Raw genomic sequence first — 20,643 nt, 5'->3', positions numbered from 1 at the left:
GTCTGCAGACTATTGTTACAGACTATGGCAATATTATCCTGCGTTCAGTCAGCATTTACCTAGAGGTGTATTTCATCTTTATGACATTTCCTTTTTTTCTTAACAAATGAGGTGTCAGCGAGCATCGTTGTTAATAGCTACAGGTAAACGATATAACAGTAATGAGTTTTATTAGTTACCATTCGGGGCGTTACACCGCTGTCACCGCCAGGCGATGACCATCCGTTACAACGATTGAATTCCAGCAACAGAATCAGTTTTCCGATTTTGTTTCACAGTGTTCAGTCAGCATCGGCAGCAGTGAGCCTATTCTCCAAAGTGATCAGTAATTCTTATCTATTTACCACCCAGTAACCGAAGATGATAGTTAAAGATCATGTCAACATAACTTTATATTTAAGCAGATTTTTTATTAACATCTATTTCATTTCTGTGATATAATTTGTGTTTTTCTTTATTGCAAATTAGCATGCATCCCGACATTCCCGGTCATGAAATACGCTTAAATATGATATTTTAATTAATGCAGATTTCGTATTTATTATTATATTATATTGGTTCCAATATATAGTAATGATTTAAAAAAATAAATGAAAAAAAAATGACTTGTGCGCCAGCATCGATACTTGAAACCAAAACGTTTAGCTTTCGATTTACTTTTTCTTTTGACGTTAATGCCTGAGCTATGAAGGCATGTTTGCTGCAAAGCTAAAAATTAAAATATGAACCAATAGCTATTTAATTACGCGTGCATATTCGTAATACCGTCCTCGATCTTCACCTGGCAAATTCCAATTTTTTAATTTTCACAATTTTGCACTGATTTTTCCCGGCTTAAATCCAAATATAAAGTTTCGCCTGGGTTCGAATACCCTATATATTAAGTTTCATGTCTATATACCAAAAACTTACAGAGGTTTGGTAGGCAAAATTTTTTAAACAAAAATATATACGCATACATGAATATATATAGAAAGAATTTTGTGTTTACTACAAACTTTTAATGCAAATATTATGCAAGTATAAATCATGTAGAATATTTGCATGAATATAATTACACGTAATAGTTAACTAAAGATGATTATCCCATAAGAAAATCGAAAACAACTAATAGGGAATTAATTAAAATGAATGTTAAAAACGATATGCAACACACACACACACACACACACACACACACACACACACACACAAAGCAAATTTATAGAACCGTTCGTTTTCTGGTCTCGTCGCATTCATCACACTATTTCTCATTTTTTACTTGTCAGCGACAATCGTAATAATTAGACACCTGGTTCCTGTCTATCGCCACCTGTGCCTTCGCCCACCGTAAAGTCTGTATCAGTTCAACTCACTAACTTTTTTATGTTATTGTTAACTCTATATATTTTTGAAATACTTTTAAATATCTATAAAATTAAATTAGCCGAATTTTCAATATGGTTCTAAATAGCAAGGAATATAAAAGACCGATATTTAATTCTGATTAGCAATATCTTCTTAATAACCCTTGCGTAATGTTCGATGTATTTACCGTTAATTTTTCTTACAAATATTAATTTTATTCATGGAGATTAATAAAGACATTTTCTGCTAGTGCTATAAAAATCCGATAACGTCATTAATAAAAGTAAATATTGCTCTTTTAAATAAATATTAGCTAATTTATTTCTTGTGTTTTTTTTATATCATTAAATGGAATATTTGTTTTAATTAAATGATCTAAATCATCAATTAGTAGATCTAGATTCTCAAATTAATGTATGGTTTTCCTTCTTATTTCTTATATTTAAAAATATGCATTTGATTAACACACAACGCGACAGCGATTTTCACAAAAATTATTCGTTAACAATTTGAACACATTAGGGCAACTTTCTCTCAACAACTAAGTTATAATACACGGAATACGAAATGATATAATTGCTTTTCAATCTAGAAGTTGACCTGGTTTAGTTGTGGATTGGGATACAAAATAGCTTGTCCGTTTAATCCTGTTAAGACTCAACTCATATTTCTCAATCGTAGGCGTGTCTCTTTTCCTCCTATCGCGAGCCTATCCTTGTTTTATCGTTATTTCCATGGCAGGGGCTCGTCTGAACTCCAATCTGTGGTCCCCCCCCTCGCCAATCTTTCACGAAAAACACCCGTCTAGCCGAATCCACTGTGAAAAATTTTCCCCACTCTTTATCTGTGCCTAAATCAAAACGTGGATTCCATGAACTAAGCTTCTTTCTTAGAACTGCATGCCTGTGGAACTCTGTTTCGTCTGTCTGCTTCCCACCTGACTACAACTTGGATGTGTTCAAGTCCAACGTTAACAAATTCCTAATGAACCGCCCCTTTAAGTAAACACTTCATCAAATCTCCACACTAACGTAATGTACTTGCAATAACCCTTATACCTGAGTGGCTTCCGGGCCTTGATAAGTGGTGACCACCGTTTAAAAAATAAAAAAATTTAAAAAATAACCATTATGGCCCTTCTCTTGAGGAGAATACGACTCTGAAACTTCTTGTTTTTTAATCATGAAATATTTCTTAGAGTTCATATATTAAATCCAATGCTTTTTCTGTATTTTTTTAATAGCCTTCACCCCAAACAAGGCATATTACCACTTGAACGTAAGGGGCTACTAATTGGGACCATGCTTAAGAAAGTAACGAGATGTTGGTTCACGTTGCATTTGAATTTATGCATGTCAGTACAGTTTGAGAAACAGGCAACAGGAAGAGAATTCCAAAGTCTAGCTGTTCTAAAGAAGAAGCTACTTGAGTAGAAAGCTTTCTGACATTTAGGGATCTCAACAGTGAAGAGGTGTGATTTTGTTGTCAAGCAGGTTTGACGGGATATGTACGCCGAGGAGACACAGGAGTATTGAGTTCATCAGGGCACGTTCAATTAAAATATTCGTAAAACAAGTACAGAGATGCAACACTGCGGCGATGGGACAGGGGTTGGAGCCTAGTTAACAAAATGGGACTTATTAGATTGCCGACACATTTTTGGACACTATCCAAGAGGGAGAGACTAATGGTAGATTCATCAGCTCAGATGTTGCAACAATACTCCATACACGGGCAAATGGTGGTACACAATGCTCTCAGGTGTGAGTAGTTTTCTAGCTTGATAGAGGGAGCCCATCTTCCTTGCAGCAGCCTTCGCAATGTCAATGTATTTGTTCTAGTTCATATTTACTGTGAATGTTAAGCCGAGGAGTTTAAAGGAAGAGTTCTCAGGCAGGGTGTTATTTTTCTTGATATCGGTGGTTGTAGATGTTTCTTGTAATTGTTGAAGGAGAGCAGCTTCGTCTCACTAGCATTAAATGTCACCATCCATTTATGTCCTTATCTCATAAAAGCGATTCTCTCTATTGCTCTAAACACTTTCTCACATTCGAGGCTATTCCCTATCCGCAAATCTACTATCAAACCATGTATGAAATGCTCTTGTTATATTCTGATGGTGAATCTGTCTCGTTTGAGGATTCTTGACAAGATGTAAAACGTATTTGATTGGCCCTACTTTTTCTTCTTCTTCTCTAAAACCCCCTCTCTCTACATACGTGATGTTGCAAATCTCAGTTTGTTTTCCTATAAATACTATCTTTTTAAAAAAAAAAATCACGTTCATCCTCTAACAAGGCACATCGCCACTTGGACGTAAGTGGCTACTATTTAGGAGCATGCCTACGAAAGATTAACACGATGCTGGTTTACGTTACATTTAAGTTTCTGCATATAAGTACAGCAAGAGAAACAGGTAGCAAGAAGGGAATTCCAAAGTCTAGCTAGTCGAGGGAAGAAACAATTAGATTAGAAAGCTTTCAGGCATTTAGAAACGTCAAAAGAAAGGGGTGTGATTTTGTTGCTAAGTGTTTTTTTTTCGGTGATTTGTATATCGATGGGCACAAGTGAAACGAGTTCACTAGAGTACATTCCAGGGGTTGAAATCGAGTCGACAAAGTGGGACCTATTAGATGAAAGTCTTTTTTGAGCCTGAACCCTATCCAAGAGTGAGAAAAAAGTGGTAGATGCACTAGCCCAGATGTGGTAGAATTCTCCATGCATGGGAGAATGGTGGCCTTGCAGATGTACAGGATACTCTTAGGTGTGAGTAGTCTTCTAGCATGATAGAGAGAACCCACTTTTTTGCAGCAACCTTTGCAATGCCCTCAACGTATTTGTTTCAGTTCATATTGCCTGAGAATGTTAAACTCCCGCTCTGCGACTTTTAGTTTCGGAAGAGATAGTTTGAAAATATGGAGACGGACACACAGACAGACATAATGAGTTTTATAAATTAGATTATTTTTAGATTGTGTGTTATATAACAAGTTAGTTCAGTTTCCGTTTCTAACAAAATTTCTTAAATAAAATAAAACCTTCCTATAAGACTCAGAGGTAAGGGAGATAAATCTGTTTTCTTATTATGTCTGCATTAGATTTTTATACACAAAAAATAATATTATTTATCTGTATGCAATTAAAATAGATGAAATGTGGAACTTAAAACTAATTTTCACAAATTCCTATTTAAAAATATATATTCGTATCATTGACTATATTTAGATCTATTTTATCTGAGCATTTTTCTGATAATATGGCAAGATTTTTAAACAATCGCAAACGATTTCACGATATTTCAAAATACAAAGGCTAACGGGCAACGTATGGTAGGCATAAAACGTTTTCTTTTTTTTAAGCTGGCAATTAACATTTTTCCTTGGCAACGCCGGGACGGGCCGGCTAGTATTTTATAATTTCATTAAAATTCACTTGAGAAAAAACAGAAATGTAAGTTTCGACTACTACTACTGATTTATGAGGCCACGTCTAATTTAGAGTCTCCACTTCGATGTCAACATTATGGAAGGCCACCATGTTAGAGCAAAATTAAATAAATGTATATATATATATATATATCTATATATATATATATATATATTTTAGACAGTGATCACCACTTATCTATACCCGGAAGCCACTCAGGGATAAGGGTTATTGCAAGTACATTCCGTTAGTGTGGAGATTTGATGAAGTGTTTACTTAAGGGGGCGGTTCATTAGGAACGTTAGACTTGAACACATCCAAGTTGTAGTCCGGTGAGAAGCATGCAGACGGAATATTACTTTTAATTCCGTTGAAAAACAAATGTTGCATTCAAATCGTTTTTAAAATCAAAACGTTTTGATTTTCCTTTGTTACCTCTGAAGAATTTTGCTTTTGGTTGATTTTGATTGTTGATAAGTTTGTTCGTTTGAGTTTGTATACATCCTCGCGTCCACATCGTTGGACCGATCATCGTCAAACTTGACACAAACTAAGAAATGATTAAAGTATAATATAATTTAATCGAACTTCAAAGTTAAGGTCACATAAAATTTGGGGCATCGTCAAGCTTAAATGACTTTTTTAGCCTGGCTATTTCTTCTGTGAATGAAATACAGAATACTCTGTGTAGCTCAATTACCATATACGTTTTATAATATACTACCTTGGCTTATTCATGTATCTAGAATTGTTGGAGTAAATACTGAAAATTGATACATTGATGATTTTTTATGTGGATATATGAAATAATTATCTATCTATCTATCTATCTATCCATCTATCTTTATCTCTCTCTCTCTCTCTCTCTCTCTCTCTCTATATATATATATATATATATATATATATATATATATATTTGTTTTTTTTTTCCAAACGATAAATACGGTTAATAGTGGCTTCGCCTCGAAGCTCACTTTTTACTTAGAAAGTACATTACTGTTTTAAAAAATAATAAATAAATAAAAATGTTATATACATCCAAACAAATTATGAGCGACTTTCTAAGTAAAATATGAGCTTCGAGGCGAAGCCACTATTAAGCGTATTTATCGTTTGAAAAAAACAAAACAAAACAAAAACAACAACGAATCTAAATTTATAAGCGATTGAAATAAACAGTAACGTAAACTAGGATTCGTGGCCTAACGGTTAAGATGCCGGACTGTGGTAAACATGGTCTGAAGTAACAGTCGAGCTACGCTGATGAGAGGTAGTTACCTCGAAACACGAGTGTACGTAGATTACTGTTTTAAAAAATAATATATATATATATATACATACATATGTATATATATTATGGCTACATATAGACCAATTAACATAATGATTAAAAAAATGAAAATAAAGGCTAGCTAACTAGGTTTCGTTCCTCGCTCAACAGAGCTAAATCAAGAAAAAGTGCGATAAAAATTGTTATGAATATGGCGGGGGAGAAAAAATAAATAAAAAATAAGCGGGGAAAATATAACATAGAAATTAAATTAAGTTCTAAGAGATTTTTTTTTGCTTGCAAAGTGAAGGTCTCAAGGACTTAATAAAAATAGTTCCTAGAATTTTAAGATGAAAGGGTGAGTGCAAAATCGTGGCACACGTATGGTTATTTATAAGGTGCTAGCAAATCAAAGAACCATACATATTACCTAGAGCATCCGAAGGTAAAAAATTTGCATAACGAATCTTTGATGTCATGTGCTGTTTTAAACGAATATCCAATCTTTGCAATGTCCGTCCAACATAGTGCGCGCTACTACTACATTTGAATAAATAAATAAATAATAGAATTATTATAGTTGGAGGGAAGAACATCGTTGCAAATGGACAACAACATAGGTCAAGTTAAAAAAAAAACAACGCGTGGGTTTGATGCAAAATAACACCGTTGTACAGACAAAGAGATTTGCTTAGAAAATTAGTAACCAAGGTAGAAAAGACATCGATTAACTACAGTTTCTTTAGATTTGTAAAAATTGGATACTTTTTTTTTATTAATAGTAGATTCAACAATATTTAAGGGGTAGCCATCGTTGCAAAGGGTGTTAGTAATGAATTAAGCTTGTCATCCAGATTAACTTTGGAACAAATCATCAAAGCCCTATGTGTTAAATTATTTTTTTTTGTTTGTAGAACAAAATGAGTCTCAACGTGTATAAAGGCCAGTAAATGTTGGTTTAAGATAAATGGAAGTAAGAAAACCTGAAGAAGTCTTGGAAACAAAAATATCTAAAAACGGTCAGTATAAGAGAAATTCTTCTAGACTGAAACGATTTTCATTTTTGCTCCTATCCAGAGTACCCCTTTTGGGGGAGCTGGATTTTCTCCACATTAAAACCGACCTTGTGTCTAACTCTGCCCTCGTGGAGAGGCAGGTAAATAGGAACATTTTCAACGAATCTGCGTTTTAATTAATCTTTGTGCTTTCATTTTTCAATACGTATCACATATGTCGTTCTTCCTACTCTTTTTTGTATTAATATCGTTTTTTTTTGTCACCGCATTTTGAACATTTAAAAAAATAATTTATCTTTTAATCTGAAACATTTTTTTTTGTTTTTGAGGTTATCAGCGAATTTTAGTTTCCATCTTAGTATTGAGGTTATCTGTTTGTTGCTGGCGCTATACCAGATGATACGTTCAGATGAAGTATATATTCTGGACTATGGGATACCAGTTTGAGGCCATAGTTAAAATCGCCATGGTCTGCTGTAAGAAAATAAAATGCTACACATTTTCAGTCCTTTTTCAATGCTGTATCATTATTTTTAAGCTCGACTGAGTGCCAATCTATTGCCCCTTTGCGAAACTTTCACACACACACATACACACACACACACACACACACATACACACACACACGCGCGCGCACGCACATACACATACATACACACACGCAAAACACACGCTACAACCACTATCAACAATTTCCCCCACTCTTCATCTAAACGCAGATTCCATAAACAAAGCTTCTTTTTTAGAATTGCCCGCCTATGGAACTTTGTTCAACTGGCCTGCTTTTCAGCTTACTGCAACATGACCGGCTTCAAGTCGAATGTAAACAAGTCCTACTTTGAGCCGTTCTCTTAAATAATCAAATTATACCCAATTTCCTCTATTATCGGTCACTACGATGTTGTCCAGATGACTACCGTACACTCATTAACCCTTTCCTCGAATGGCCTTTGAGCCTTGATAAGTGGTGACACTCATGTAAAAAAAGATTTCTAGTTCAAATGAGCGACGCATAACGTAGTCAATCACTTGCTGTGTGTCTTGTTGAGTTTTACGAGAATTTTTATGCATAAGAACGTTGGATCAAAGAAACTTTAATAGGCAGATTTTATATTAGCAAATAATTGAACTCCTTACCTAAACTGGTTTAGGATTATAACTTTAATCCTTCAAATGACATACTGTTTATTACTTTTTTGACTTTCCAATTTATAATTTCCCAAATAATCAAATATTTATTTTTATTAAGATTTTATTTTCCCCTGATCCCGTCTCTAATTTGGTGGCATCTTAACTCAGGCAAATAGCCATACATAGATTTGAAATCATACCATAGTCGATAATAGCATTTCACTTTTATTTATATACTAGCAAGCCGTCCGACATTGCCCGGTCGTAAAATACGCATAAATATTATATTTTAATTCATGCAGAAACTGAAATTTGTGTATGCGAGTATCATGTTTTTTTTTTCTTAACAGTTCACTTCTTGTAAGTAAAAAAAAAGTACTCGAGCTGAGATCGAAACCAAAACCTAAAGACAGTGAGTCAAATACGGTAACCGTTAGGCCAGCTTGACATGGTCTTTACTAAGTGTTTTCAAACTTACTTATTCTTAACATAAGGAATTTGTCATATGAACGATTCACGCATGCGCAGTTATGAAACAGTTGAGAAATAGATAACTTCCACGTACCAGTTTTTACATTTTTAACCCCTTAGAATCCCTTTTTCCGAATGAAAACCGATCACACAATTTTCCACATGTCTGAATACCCTAGATACCAAGTTTCAAGTATGTAGATCAGAAATTTGTTGAGTATATAGGTTGAGAAGTGTTCTCACACACATTCTCATTTTATCTATACTCCATAAAATCTGTTTTTTTTTTTGTGTGTGTGTGTGTGTGTGTGTGTGTGAATTGATATTCATATTAAAACCCCTTTTTTTTCTAAATATTAAAAAGAAAATACAAATATATGGGTCGTGGAATTGCATTCATCTGCAAAAGATCTAGCTAATTTGCATTCATTTTAATTAATTCCCTATTAGTTTTTTTTCGGTTTTCTGATGGGATGGTCATTTTTAGTAAACTATTACGTGTAATTATATTCACGCAGGTATTCTTCATGATTTATACTTGCATAATATTTTCGTAAAACAGTTATACCAAACACAAATCTCTTTCTCTATATATTTATGTATGCGTATATATATATATATATATATATATATATATATATATATATATATATATTTGTTTAAAAATGTTTCCTAGCAAACTCTTCTGTCATTTTTTGATATACAGACATAAAACTTAATATATAGGGTATTCGAACCCAGGCGAAATTTTATATTTGTGCAAAAGTGTTAAAAAAAATGGAATTTGCCAGGTGAAGGTCGAATGATGGCATTACGAATATGCATGCGTAACGTAATAGCTATTGGTTAATGTTTTAATTTTTACCTTTGAAGCAAACATGTCTTCTTAGCTTAGGCATTAACGCCAAAGGAAAAAGTAAATTGTAAGCTAAACGTTTTGGTTTTGATTCTTGGTTGTAGCGCACGAGTAATTTTTAAAAAACATTTTTAAATCATTACTATATATTGGATCCAATAACGTATAATAATAAATACGAAATCTGCATTAATTCAAAATATCATATTTAAACGTATTTTACGACCGGGCAATGCCGGGTAGCCTGCTCGTAGATATATAGACTAGATTTATATATTTATATACCGAAATTCAAAGGACTGAATTAGAATAGATAACCGTCTTTTATATGGAGAACAAACAGCCAGCAAAACCCTAGACTGTGAATCATTTGATAAATCATGCATAAAATATAGTATTAAGAATATTGATGTGTTAATAATAGGATTGAGCTAGTTTACAGTATAAACTGTGTCCATCGTTTTATTGCAGATTACAAAATAATCAATATTTCAGTAAATATAAGTTATAAAAAGCTGAAAATTACACCATCCAAGGACTGTATTAAGGTGAGATAAATACTAAAATTTCATCAAAATTCATGTTATATTTAAAAAGTTATGTTATTTTTTTAATATTCAAGGAATTTTCACCGTCCATCGCTTTATTGCAGGTCTCATAAAATGCCAAAAAAAAGACGTTTAACAGCTACCGAGAAGCAGAGGATTATTGCAGGACTAGCAGAAGGACTCTCGATCATAAATTTAGCCACAGAACTAAAAAGGGATCCCCGAACTTTAGCTACATTCGTCAAGAACCCCAACATCAAGTCCAGGAAAGATAAGGGCACAAGGAGGAACCTTTCTGATCGGGATCTTCGAAAAATTCGTAGAGAGATTGTGCGCAACCCAAACAGCACCAGTGCAACAATTTTTGCGAGGGCTGGAGTCATACCAAGGTCCAGACAAGCCCGATGCAATGTACTGAATGAAATGGCAAGGAACATCAATCCTATTCCAAGGCCTCCATTGAGCCAAGCCCACAAAGAAAAACGATTGGCTTGGGCACAAAAATATATGAAAATGGATTGCCAAAATGTTCTGTTTACAGATGAGGCTCGTGCTACCCTTGATGGACCGGACGGATGGGCCAAAGTTTGGAATCCAAATGGAACTCCAACGCCTTATAGATTTCGTCGCCAACAGGGAGGTGGAGGCATAATGTTTTGGGCGGGAATTATTGGGGATAAGCTATGTGGAACATTCCGAGTGCCAGAAGGTGTCAAGCTCACCAGCAATGCCTACACTGCCTTTCTAAATGAGAATTTGTTACCATGGCTAGATGATCTTCCCTTGTCATGTCGTTTTAAGATTATTTTTATGCATGACAATGCCCCATCTCATGCTGCTAAAGCAACTACATCCTTCCTTGGATCTCAGGGCTTTGTTGGAGAAACCCTCATGTCCTGGCCACCGTGTTCTCCGGACCTTAACCCCATCGAACACCTATGGTCAATATTGAAACGAGGAGTTTATGAGGGAGGAGAGCAGTTTTCTTCGAAGGATGCCCTTTGGAACAAAATAGTCGACGTTGCCAGAACCATTACTCCATCTCAGATCAAACAATTGACCTCCTCGGTGGACAAAAGGTTGTTTAATGTAATTTCAAAACATGGGGGATATGTGGACAAATAATTCGTTTGTTTGACACTTAGCCCTCGGGATGTGCCTTTGTTTTTGTTAATTTTCCCCAGAAAATGTGTTCAATATAAATTTATGATGCTTTGGTATTGTTTCATTGAGCTAAAACATTATCTTAGAAGACTTGCAATAAAGCGATGGACGGTGAAAATTCCTTGAATATTAAAAAAATAACATAACTTTTTAAATATAACATGAATTTTGATGAAATTTTAGGATTTATCTCACCTTAATACAGTCCTTGGATGGTGTAATTTTCAGCTTTTTATAACTTATATTTACTGAACTATTGATTATTTTGTAATCTGCAATAAAGCGATGGACACAGTTTAAGTGGAATATTTTAAATAGTAGTACAGTTTTTCAACAGAAAAAAAAGTCAGGTTTAAGAAATAGCACGAAATATCAGACGCCTGATAATCATCATAAAATTTTTAAAAATTCGTGAGAAAACTCTCTCATGCAGAATTGTTTTATTATATATATATATTTTTTATCTATTTATTTATCCCTGTATTGCGAAATGATCAAATACAGTCTGAAATTGATTGTGATATTTTTTCTTTTGGCTACGAGTAAAGTTTAATATGCGTTTTGCTATACCATATTTTTTGTTGTTCTCTGCGTATTTATTAAAATTCTCTTGTAAATCACTCTCTTCTGGAGGTTGAAGGTTCAATTTTCAGTGCGAGCGATACTCACAATACAACTATAAATTACTTGGGATTTTTACACAGTTATGGTTGATGGAACAAGAACATGCTACCCTCGTGGATTAAATGAAGGGTTTTGTTCGAAATTCCGTGCAGATTCCTGAGTTCAACATATTTAACAAAAATTCCCAAATTTGATAAGAGAACTTGAAGAAGGTCGAAGGTTACATCAACCAAAACGTAGTGAAAATATCACTTAAGATACGAAGTTATCCAAATAATCTGAATAATACGGATTTATCGTTTCTGCCCAAGGTTACTGAAGGATAAATAATTCTAAACTTAGATACTTTTTATTTTTGTCCCAATCCTTTTTGGGGGCTAGATTTCTCCTATATTAAAAACCGACCTAATGTTTAACTTTGCCCTCGTGGAGAAGTAATTAAATAAGGGCAATAAATACACTTCTCTGACATAGTCAATACGTCAGTAGCCGGCGAAAAAGATATATGAGAATACATACGGGAAAATTACCTGCGAATAAACCCGGCGAACCAAGTGCAAAAGACATACAAACAACTGTATTCAAAGGAACGGTTAGAATATTAAAAACATCTTTCAGTTTGAGTGACTTAAATAGAATGTCTGTCATCCGGTAGAATACCCCATCCGAGCAAAAATAAAATAAGAAAAATTAAAGCAGAGAGTATATATATGAAGACTAGGCATTGTATGTTCTGTATTTGCAGGAATGACTTGTTGACACTTTGATGTTCAAGGGTACTTAACAGCAAATTGATGAGACGGTTTCCCCATGTCATGACATTATAAGATTAAAAAAAAAAAAAAAAAATACACGATTGATCTTTAACCATGAATAAACAAAAAAGTTTTAATGGTAGTCGAAGAAAGGACTTCTCTTGTAAGCATTTGAATAACGCTGTGGAACTTTATATTTCAACAACAAATGCTTTTTTTTGACTTCCGAATATGAAAATGATTGTGAAGGAAGGTCACGTAAGGCAGGCAAGACGCACAGGGTTAGCAACAGCTGTAGATGTTATATAAATTGAATTGGAACAAAGAGAAGCCGGTGGTCGATGTCAAGTAGCCGGTGTGTTTTGTCTGTTTCATCGTTCGGGTGGAGTGGACGATGCACCAAGTAGAATGATGCAACGCACGTTGGCGGGAGGCGGCGACAGTGGCGACGGCGGTGGCAACTCCATTAAAGTAGTGAACGCTTGAAAAACATGATTAATTTGTAATAGCATATGATTTTTTCTCAGCTGTATTTGTTCACCCACACATCCGCACGTACATCCATATAAGTGTACATACTTCTGTCTGTACGCCTCTCTATTTGAATATGCAATTGAAAACTACGATATATTAAAAAAAAACAACAACTCCTTTTCTGTTTGTGTAACAGATCGTGTATGGCGACTACATGCAAATACTGAGCCATGTGAGAAATGACGTCACGGTAAGGGAAAAGAAAAAAAAACTATAAAAAAGAAAAGACGATCACGTTAGATACGTGGATGACGTCACAGTCGTAACGAGAAGTCATGCGTGGCGGGAGAATGAGGAATAAAGGTATTTTCTAAAAACCAGCAACAGGAGTTGAAGTTCATTCCTCTTCCTTATTTTTTGTCTCCTTTGCGACTGAGGCTACAACGTGTGGGCCCCGTGTGTCTACATGTTAACGCATGTGTAAACCTGTACAACGTTACATCTGTTTGTCTCTCATGTATTCCTCCCTTTTTACTCTCTTTCATTCACACACACACACACACACACACACACACACACACACACACACACACACACACACATATATATATATATATATACATACAAGAGAAAAAATATTGATAATAGAAGAATATATACCAATGCATATAGATTTATAGATTAATTTGAAACAAGGGAATAAAACCATTGTACAGGGGGTTATGTCGACCTTTTCATTATACCGAAAAATCTCCATTTAATAAATTCGTATGTACTTCTTTGATCTCCTTATATATATATATATATATATATATATATATATATATATATATATATATATATATATATATATAGTCTAAAGAAGCTTTGAATAAAATAATGCAAAAATAAAAATAAAGAATGCAGGTTAAATTCCCGGAAGGAGAAAATTTTTTTTAACTTAAACCTATCGCAGACTTAGCACCTACATAATCCGACTTTTTTTAAATTACATTTTCACCCCAAACAAGGCAAATTGCCACTTTGGTGTAGGGGGCTACTATCAGGGGCAACAACTACTGGAGTACTATGTAGGGATTTGGGCAGCAAGATGTCGGTTCACATTACACTTGAACTTCTGCACGTCAGTACTGTTGGGGAAGCAAGGACCTGGAATGGAATTCCAGAGTCTAGCGGTTCTGGGGAAGAAACTATTGGAGTAGAAAGATCTTTTACATCTAGGGATCTCTACAGTGTGGGGGTGGGATTTAGCAGCCTGTCGGGTTTGTCGAGGGTGCTCACGTCGTGGGGCACAAGTGATTGCAGTTCGTCAGAGCATTCACCACTAAAATATTTGTAGAAAAGGCAGAGGGATGCAACATTTCGTCGATGGGACAGAGGCTGAAGCTTAGATGCCAGTTCAGGGCCTATCAGGTTTGCGACTCTCTTTTGAACCTTGTCAAGGAGCGAGAGACTAGTAGCAGATGCACCAGCCCAGATGTGACAGCAATACTCCATACATGGGCGAATGGTGGCCTTATAGAGGTACATGATACTTTCAGGTGTTAGTAGTTGTCTAGCACGGTAGAGAGAGCCCACCTTTCTTGCAGCGGCCCTGACAATGCTTTCAATGTAATTGTTCCAACTCATGTTTCCTGTGAACGTTAGGCCAACGAGTTTGAAAGATGTACTCTCAGATAAAGAGTCGTTGGCCATTGCTATAGGTGGTAGAGAGGGTTTCTTGTAATTATTGAATGAAACCAGTTTAGTCTTGGCAGCATTGAACGCGACCAACCACTTTTGCCCCTATTCCACCACAGATTGGAGGTCTTCCTCTAGTGTTTCTGCCATTTCTTTAGAAATGTGTTCATTCGTCTTCCTGTCGTGCCTGCTATAGAGTGTAGTGTCATCAGCATATATACCCATCTCAGAGGCAATTTTGTCGGGGAGGTCATTTATGAATATCAGGAACAATAGAGGTCCAAGAATAGAACCCTGGAGAACCCCCGCATTTATATCATATTGTTTAGATGTACGACCGTCGAGGACAATCTAGATTTTTCTCTTATCTAAGAAGGATTTAATTATGTTAAGTATTCTACCAGTGATACCGTATGATCTGATTTTCCTGAGGAGACCCTCATGCCATACCCTGTCAAAAGCCTTAGATATATCTAGAGCTACCGCTTTGCCCTCCCCCGCTTTGTCCAGTGAATGGTATATACGTTCAGAGATTACAGTTAGGATGTCTGCTGTGGAACGGGCTTGTCTAAATCCATATTGTTTGTCAGTCAGAAGTTTAGCATCTGTAAGGTGATGGACTAGAGCATGATTAATTAAGGTCTCAAATATTTTGGCAAAAAGTGGGAGGAGGCTAATGGGGCGATAATTTGATGGGTCAGTCCTTTCGCCAGACTTCTTGAATACTGGTACCACAGAAGCAGTTTTCCAACAGCCCGGAAAGCAAGCTTCATAATATAAGCTTCATAACATAATCCGACTTCTAAAAAGAAAATTCATTCATATATGGATAAAAAAAGGCATTAACTAAAGTTGTTAAATAAAAATAGACTTAGCGCTTTCATAAGCCGATTTTGCAGAAGTCTTCAATTTAAAACAGAATTTAATTACATGAGGATGAAAAGAGAAAACCTTAAATAATATTTTGTAAATAGAAAACGGGGATCATCAGCTGCTTACCATGTAGCTGTTTCTAGGGTTTAAAAACAGGACAGCTGTTAAATACATGGCTCTCTAATAAAAAAGTGTAAAATAATGCGGTTACCTTTTTTACTAATATATGAAAAAAAAAGAAGAAGATAAATAAAATGAAAAAATAAAAAGATAAACTATTAATAAGTAAGATTAGGATTACAAGATTCATTCTGCGATAGGTCAACTAGCATAATAATGCTATGCGAATAAAAATGAACAAACGCTTAAGTATCTTAGGTACCAAAAAATGCAAATAGATAAGAGGAAGGAAACCTAGCCATACATATCTAAAAACCCAATATATAGTATAAAGATGCTTTGAATAAAAAAAATGGAAAAATAAAAATAAAGAATGCAGTTTAAATATCCGGAAGGGGGAAAATTATATATATATATATATATATATATATATATATATATATATATATATATATATATATATATATATACTAGCAGGGGTGCCCGGCGTTGATCGGGTGTTTGGAGGTGTATGCTGTGCAAAAAAAGCAAAAAAACAAAAGAAATGGTTAATTTTTTAAAACTTTGACCCCTATTATGACCCCTTAAAATTTATAGTTTCGGGCTCAAATCACTTTATTAAGTTAGATCCAGGTTCAAGGAACCTATATCTAAAATTTCAAGTGTCTAGACCCAAAATTGTCGGAGGAGTTTGGTAGAGTTCTTAAAGGTCAAATCGTTGAAATTTGACCCCTTAACAGCCAAATTTCTGGCTGACACCCGTCACATCGATTTTCCCAAATATCAGTACCCGGTATTTCAAATTTCGAGTCTATAGACTAGAAATTGACAGAGTTATTGTGTAGGGAAATGTACACAGACAGACAGACAGACACACAGACACACAGACAGACAGACAGACACGTTCACTTTTATATATATATATATATACATACATATATATATATATATATATATATATATATATATATATATATATATATATATTCCCGTATGTATTCTCACATGGCTTTCCTGCCCACTGACCTGCTGCCTAAACTTACTAGAAGCAATATTAATAAAAAATACAGCCTATTATAAAAAAATAGTATTTAATAGAGGTACTAACATAGTCAACATACTAAAGAATATATATATATATATATATGTATATAGTGTTATAATGGAATAATTCCAGGAGGAAATCCGGGTATGAGAGCTCAATGTGGTAAACAGAGCAATAACATAAAAATATAACACGGAAATTACATAATTGTCGATGCAATAATTTATTTCAATCTTATGGTATTTTCAAGCATCTAAACTAGACAATTACATTTTTGATACTCAAAATGTATCAAATGTATCAAAAATGTAATTGTCTAGTTTAGATGCTTGAAAATACCATGAGATTGAAATAAATTATTGCATCGACAATTATGTAATTTCCGTGTTATATTTATATATATATATATATATATATATATATATATATATATATATATATATATGAATATAAAATCAATACGAAAATTATATAAATGTTTATATCTTTTCTGTATTTATTTCCTATGTGTTCACGTGTAGGAATACCAAAAGTCTTTTGAAAAATACAAGAATGTTTCTTTCAAAAGCACATATTTTCGACCGATCCTTCGACCTTCCTCAGTGTGAATGATGGAAACATGAGTGTAAGACGGGCAAGATTAGCAGCAGGAGGGGCATGGGTATAGCCAATAAGGTTAAGATCTATTTGATTATGACTCTTCCAACAGTTTTGACTTGGAATGGTCAGCAACTTGTGTGGCATCTATTCAAAACCAAGTCTTTCATAAAACTTTGAATTGTACACCCACGCATTCCACGAACACCCTCGCATATGTGACCATAATGCATATACACCCACACACTACCACATATGCTTCTTCACGTACTCATACGCACATAGGATACGCACTCACACGTTTATAGAAGTACGTATATATACACCTGGAGATTGAGAAGCAGATTTAGGTGATATGCTAAGTGAAATCTTCTCACTAAAAGCTTGGACTTATAGATTTATTATGATTCTAGGACACGCTGTTTGTCTTGATTGTCTACACGCACGCATGCACACACACACACGCACACACACACATGCACACACACACGCACACACATGTTTATTTATTTTTTAATTGCTTTCTAGTATCTTTCGTTAATTGATATATACGCACATATGTTAAAAAGAAATTAATTGAAATAAAATAAAATAACTAAACTTACTAAAATTTACTTAATTTCTTCCTATTTTTGTTCAAACATATTAAAATATTCGGACTGTTCTTTTTCTTTCTTTTCCCACATACATGCTTACTCACATACATACATACATACATACATACATACATACATACATACATACATACATAAAGTGGAAGATACAGAGGAAAGGCATTGTTTTTAAATTAGAAGCCATCACAAAAATTGGAAACTCGATATGCTGGTTAGAGAAATCAGAGGTTGTTGGAAATAAAACTGAAAGTTAGATGTATTGCAATGCCTAAACAAGGAGTTAAATAATAGCAGCAGCAGCAGCGGAAACAACAACAACAACAACAACAGGAATGCTAACAATAACAACAACAACAACAACAATAATAATAATAATAATAATAATAATAATAATAATAATACTAAACCTAATCCCGTATATCTTCAGAGAGGGGTACTATAGTACTATAGTATTATGAGGGAGAATGGGTAACGCACCCATGTCTACACCTGTGCATTTGTGTGTGCGCATATGCGTGTTCGGAAAATGGAATTAAATATATGTTGAAAATTAAAATATGTGGAAGCTAAGAAAAAGAAAAAAAAAACTAACTCCTACTGGGGATGCTAAGCCGTTCTTCCACCGTGCATAGTCACTCTGTCCTATTCCCTGGGGGAAAATGTCTTTGGTTGGTTAAGATTTTATGAAAAGAATACTTATTTAGCGGTGCCAAATTTTCATTGAGACCAGAGATGTGGGTGTTAAGTCTCAGAATGAGTTTCTGTTCACGTTGTTTTCTTTTTCGCTGTGTCCGAAAGTTGGAGGCTGTAAGTACGCATTTCATGTAGTCTATGTTGTAGTCTGGGAGGGTGTAGTGCATTGCTATTGTGTGCTGTGTAGATTTGTCCCTAATTGTTTGTTTGTGGTTGTTGAATCGTAAGCGGAACTCTCGGCCTGTTTCCCCCACGTAGTTACCCTTTGTGCATCTGGTGCAATATATTATGTAAACTACATTGGGACTGTCGTAGGTGAGCGGGGGGAGTTTAAGTTGAGTGTTTGTGCCTGGAGGTGTAAATGTGTCATAAGTATTAATATGTTTGCACACTTTGCACCTGGGTATGTTGCATATTTTGTTTCCTTGATATGCGAAAGTGTTGTGTATTTTTGTGGATGTTAGTAGTGACCGTAGATTATATATATATATATATATATATATATATATATATATATATATATATATATATATATATATATATGAAGTTATTGTTTTTCAGAGGTTAAGTAACCAATTAAGTTTAACGAGGTTATTACAAGAGTACTCAGTACCGAAGTAGAGCAGGGTATAATCTTTATTTGTTTTTATATAAGCAGTAATATGTTGCGATATAGCTTATATGAAAGCGAAGTTTGCAATGAAAATATCAGGGAGTTGATATCAAGAGGTTCCGTCAAATGTGAAAAGTAAGATTTTGTTATATGTAAATAAGACTCAATAGAGGCGCGGATTTGAATGTGTGTTGAGATATAGGAATGTATGGGAAGTTAAAGATCGAGATAGAGGTGAGGGAAGACTTGAAAGAAATAGTATTTGTATGCGTGTGTGATGGCCGCTCTTAATCTTCAACATACTAGTGAGTATAGGTTCAAACAGTAGAGAATGTGAATTTGACAGGGGTTTCAGTTTTCACCGGGTTTATTTAGTTATGAAAATGCTTTTAATTTGACTTCTATGTGGTCAGAAAATGCTTTTAATTTGATTTCTATGTGGTCAGAAAATGTACGACTTACGTTGCTCTCTTGCATATATCCCCGCCCCACCACTATCATTCCTACACACATTAGTGAAGCGGTTAAAAGATAAGGAAGAAAAGGAAAGACGCAAGGGAGAAAAGAAGAAAAGAAAAAGAAAGAAAGAAAAAATGGAAAGAATAAAATGAAAAGGGGAAATCATTAATTTATTGGTGGTGATTCGAAGACATATCTTTCTTCCTCCTATTCGTCCCTCATCCCGTCCACCCCCACAGCCTTACTATATATAAGTATATATCATACGTATATATCATACGTATATATCCTAGCAAAAATAGATTCTACAACGATCCTTCCTTATCTTTATTTCGCTGACAGAAATCTTAGTTAAAAATAACTAAGCAAATAAATACAACTTAAACAAATATATCCCAATCAAAATAAAATGAAATAAATTATCCATATAAATACAACTGAAAAACACTCTTTAACAATAACTACTGGTCGACAGCGATCGAGAGAAAATGGTTACGAAATCACTCGGCCACATACTACACAATTTGTCCATCAAAGACCGAGAGAAATATTTGACAAATCGAAAAGAATCAGCAGAAAGATCAGAAAATGAGAAAATTCCGTCATATTCAACAAGACATGCCTGTCTCCCTTTATATATATATATATATATATATATATATATATATATATATATATATATATATATATATATATATATATATATATATATACCAGTAAGATAAGTCACAGATTAGAGATCAAGTGAATTATCCTTTCAGCTATCACATTGAGGTAATACTTTCAGGATGATCCTATCCAAAAAGGTAAAGTCAAATAAATTCTTAACTTAAATATGTGTTTAAATATATGAATTTAACTTTAAGC

General features: G+C 34.3%; 1 long non-coding RNA gene across 2 annotated transcripts in view; it reads left to right on the top strand.

Annotated features, from left to right (window-relative positions):
• LOC145289760 (uncharacterized) overlaps nucleotides 1–20,643 on the top strand; it is a 162,672-nt gene that overhangs the window by 109,233 nt on the left and 32,796 nt on the right. Inside the window, exon 3 of one of the 2 annotated variants that reach the window (XR_013869310.1) lies at nucleotides 6,958–7,062. The exons of the other annotated variant lie outside the window; for it this stretch is intronic. This is a non-coding gene — a long non-coding RNA (uncharacterized LOC145289760). The remainder of the gene's footprint in view (nucleotides 1–6,957; nucleotides 7,063–20,643) is intronic. 2 annotated transcript variants of the gene reach the window in all.

This window comes from Euprymna scolopes, chromosome 2 (genome assembly GCF_053919585.1).
Source record: "Euprymna scolopes isolate OS-2025 chromosome 2, ASM5391958v1, whole genome shotgun sequence".
Lineage (NCBI taxonomy): Eukaryota > Metazoa > Mollusca > Cephalopoda > Sepiida > Sepiolidae > Euprymna > Euprymna scolopes.
This window is presented reverse-complemented; position numbering and strand designations above follow the sequence as displayed.